The sequence below is a fragment of the Otolemur garnettii genome, unplaced genomic scaffold (assembly GCF_000181295.1).
Source record: "Otolemur garnettii isolate 467f Iridium unplaced genomic scaffold, OtoGar3 scaffold00125, whole genome shotgun sequence".
Classification (NCBI taxonomy): Eukaryota; Metazoa; Chordata; class Mammalia; order Primates; family Galagidae; genus Otolemur; species Otolemur garnettii.
The window spans coordinates 1,426,988-1,431,261 of record NW_003852520.1 but is presented as its reverse complement, the minus strand read 5'-3'; the positions used below and the strand labels follow the sequence as shown (position 1 = coordinate 1,431,261).

Below are 4,274 nucleotides of genomic sequence, written 5' to 3'. Positions count from 1 at the left end.
TGTGACGTCAGGCTGTTCACACGCATTATCCATCAGGTGACGCAGACGCAGAGGGCGGTGTGACGTCAGGCTGTTCACACCCATTATCCATCAGGTGACGCAGATGCAGAGGGCGGTGTGACGTCAGGCTGTTCACACGCATCCATCAGGTGACGCAGATGCAGAGGGCGGTGTGACGTCAGGCTGTTCACACGCATCCATCAGGTGACGCAGGAGCGGAAGGGGAGCCAGTGAAAGGGGTCTCAGTAGGCGGGAGAAGAAAAGCAGGAGTACAGGGCTAGGAAAGAAAACAGGAGCCCAAGAGGCCAGAGAGAGCCATCGTTAGTAACAAATAACAGTTTCTGGACTAGTAATTTTAACATCATACGAATGTCAGATGTAAAATATGAAGGTAAATATGTGGGGTGTAGTGTTCAGTAATACAAACTGTCACGCTAGCAGCAATATAGATGACGCTTGGATTATTTCCTTCTCCTTAACGCTGTTTTGTTATTTTTGAGTAAAACTAATTATTTTTAAATTTTTTTAGGATGGGCGGGTTGGTTCACGCCTGTAATCCTCACACTCTGGGAGGCCAAAGCAAGTGGATTGCTTGAGCTAAGGAATTCAAGACCAGCCTAAGCAAGAGCAAGAACTCATCTCTACTGAAAACAGAAAAACTAGTGGAAAAACTAGTGGGGTGTGGTGATGGGCACTTGTAGTCCCAGCTACTTGGGAGGCTGAGGCAAGAGAATCGCCTAAGTCCAGGAGTTGGAGGTTGCTGTGAGCTGTCATGCCATGGTGCTCAACATAGGGCAATAAAGTGAGACTCTGTCTCTAAAAAAAGAGTTTGAGGTTGCTCTGAGCTGTGATACCATTGCACTCAACCCAGGGCAATAGAGTGAGATACACTCTCAAAAAAAATTTTTTTTAATGAAGTTACCATAGCCTTATACACAAAGCAGAAAATTGTCCAAAAATCCTAAGGAATTTAACTTTCTTTTACTACCTGAAATTCAACCTTTTAACATAGTTAAAGAACTTGAATTGATCTTATGAAGGACAAAAAAACAGAAAGACTCCTATAGGGTGCTAAGAGTTTCCCAAAGTTTAAACACTCTATCATTTAAAATTACTGATAGGAAGCAGGGTGGACTCTGAAGCTCAGAGTCACCCAGTCCCTCCTGCAGCACATGTTAAGTGTCCAGACCAGCTCCTGGGCTTGTCCACGACACACACTGCTTTTTCTTCCCTGTAATATTGCATTACCAAGACTTACATTCCATTGTTTTATGCTTTGAAAGGCACTTTCATTTATAGAAGCTGTCAATATGTTTGTAGCTCAATGTATACTTGAAGTATTTTTTATTTATATAAGCATATTTGATAGACTCCACCTGAAAAGGCCAATAAATTAGGAAATATTAAAATAAAGAGAACAGCAGGTTTCCTCCTGGCTGTTTTTGTCCATCCACTAAAAATCACAAGTGTTTGACAGATGGAGAGTCCATGCCAAGGCTTTATTTTGAAATTCTGTCCCGGATGCCACTCCACAGCAGACAACTCACCTTCCTTCATACTTGAAGGGAAAAATCCTTAGAAGTTCACCACTTGGAGGTTGTTATTTTTAACATAAGCTTTTGTTCTTCTATAAGAAGTATCTCTCTGGGCCCTGCGCCTGTGGCTCAAGCAGCTAAGGCGCCAGCCACGTACACCTAAGGTGGCGGGTTTGAATCCAGCCCAGGCCCACCAAACAATGACGGCTACAACCAAAAAGTAGCTGGGCGTTGTGGTGGGTGCCTGTGGTCCCAGCTACTTGGGAGGCAGAGGCAGGAGACTCGCTTGAGCCCAAGAGTTGGAAGTTGCTGTGAGCTGTGATACCACAGCACTCTACCCAGGGTGACAGCTTGAGGCTCTGTCTCAAAAAAAAAAAAAAAAAAAAAAGAAGTATCTCTCTGGATCCAAATCACAGAACTATCAATGAATGTTACTTCCACTGTATAATAATTTAAACGTCACCTATAGATTGAAATTTGGCATGATGCACTGACAGTTTAGAATCATTCTTCACCAGTCCCTGTGCTTATAGTTGATTCAAATGTTTGGCATCAGTAGACTGTAAGACTTGAAATAATCCATGACTGTAACTTTCACGCTGGGATCACAAAATTACATTTCTGGGGTGATCTTTTAAACAGTCTGTTTTTAATTTCTATCTTCAAGAGCTACTTTCTTCTTGGTATTCTGACTACTGACCTTTTTAGTTTATCCTTAGCTTTTTCCAAGAAATATTTTGGAGTCGCACTAATGCTCTCCCTTTCCACTGGCTTCTTAATCATCTTTTTCTTTCTTTGCTTAGTAGTTTTTGGAATCCCTTTATGTATTCTGGGGCAGGACAGCCTGCCTGTTGTAACACTGGCGATACTTCTTAATAATGGTTTATCATCTTCGGTGGAAAACGTAATAGCTTTTCCCTTATGCCCTGCTCTTCCAGTTCGACCTGTCCTGTAGATATATTCCACTGAGCTGGTTGGGAAGTCATAGTTGATCACCAAGTTCACATCTTTAAAATCAATCCCTCTTGCTAGCAAAGCTGTACAAATAAGAACCCAGATTTTTCCTGCTCTGAAGCTGTGGACTGTGTTATCTCTCTGTTGCTGTGTTCTCTCTGCATGAATAACATCCACATTAATACCTTCATATATGAGTTCATGAAAAAGTCCTTTGGCTCTTTCCATGGACTGGCCAAAAACAAGAACAGGTGGATTGAAACCCTTTTTAACAAGTTCTCTCACGGCCAGAAGTTTTCCAGTCTCAGACCCAACAAAGAGAAGCTCTTGTTCTACAGTTTCTACTGCAGAATTCCTTGCTCCAATGGATACAGTAATGACATTGTCCAGGTTGAGTTTGCACCACTGTTCAACATCATAGGCAAAAGTTGCACTGAACATAGCTCTTCTGACCTTGGGAGATGTGCAGGCCAGAAAAACGGAAGCCAGCTGGTCTCTGAACCCAGTTTTGCCATCTGCAAATAGTTTGTCTGACTCATCTACTACCAGCCATTCAACACTCATTAGGTCTATTCCTGGTGGATCTTGCTTTAGTAAATAAATCAGTTGATTTGGAGTAGTCACAAGAATATCAAACTTTTTAGATGATTTAGGTCCAGATTTCTTGGCTGCAACTGCCACTTTGTAGATCATGTGTATCATGAATCCTGCTCCCTCAGAGATTTTTATTAACTCTCGGTGAAACTGGCTGGCAAGTTCTCATGTCGGTGATCTAATCAGGGCTCTGAAGCCTTTATTTGCAGGTTGTTTTAGCTGCATTAAAATAGGAATACTGAAAGCCAAAGTTTTCCCAGATCCAGTAGGAGTAGAAGCCAGAAGTTCCCGACCATGCAACATAACTGGAATAGCTGCATTTGGATTGGCGGAGGCGTTTGGAAGCCTGAATCTACAATATTTTGAAGCAGCTGAGAATTAATTTTATATTCCTAATCAAGTTGCTGAAATTTAGTAATTGGGTCTGGAAGATCAGTTCCTTGAATGTGAATTTTGTGCTTATTCCGGAAGAAGTTTATCTTTTCCTTTCTGAGATGCTCCAATTTTTCTGAAGTTAGTGTATTTTCTCCCTCCATTTTTTTCTCTTCAATCTTTGCATCCACAGATGACATCTACTGTATAGTGGTACCTTCTCCTTCAGAACTAATTTCTGATGTTACCTTCTCCCTCTGTCCTCTTCTGCTCCCTCTTTCTCTCAGTCAGACTCTCTTCTTTTTTTCTCTTCATTTTGGAGCTCCTGGTGTGTTTGTGACACTCCACACTCACCTGAGAAAGACTTCTTGTTTCCAGTAACGTCCAGTCCCTGCAGCACCTCTGAAGAATCAAAGTCGTACTTCCTTTTTTCCTTTCTGGAATCTGGCTGCATCTGCCGAGAAGCGTCTCACGTCAAATTTGGCCCCGGTTCCGAGCCGGCGAAAGAGATCTTGGATGTCCATCTTTTACCCAGAATTGACCTGAAGTATTTTAAGTCGATTCCTACTCTTAATTTAGGAGCTAAATATGCTACATTTTCAATTATTAAAATATTAATAACACCTTGAAAATTTTGTTGTTTTTAAAGAATAGATTCATAGCATCACAAAGGCATGAGGCATCTTCTTCAGGATACAGGTTCACAGATCCTCTAATTAGAAGATAGAGGATTTGATTATAGATAAAGAGAATTGTACATATGTGGTACCTAATTACCCATTCAAATTTTCAGTTATTTGTTGCATCATTACTCGAAAA

The 4,274-nt window shown here is 41.4% G+C and overlaps 1 pseudogene across 1 annotated transcript; it reads right to left on the bottom strand.

The window, feature by feature from the left end:
• Window positions 1-2,184: 2,184 nt before the first annotated feature.
• On the bottom strand, window positions 2,185-3,979 carry LOC100960717 (annotated as a pseudogene). The gene has a single exon (XR_002775269.1). The product of XR_002775269.1 is annotated as a probable ATP-dependent RNA helicase DDX52 pseudogene (transcript).
• Window positions 3,980-4,274: the final 295 nt, after the last annotated feature.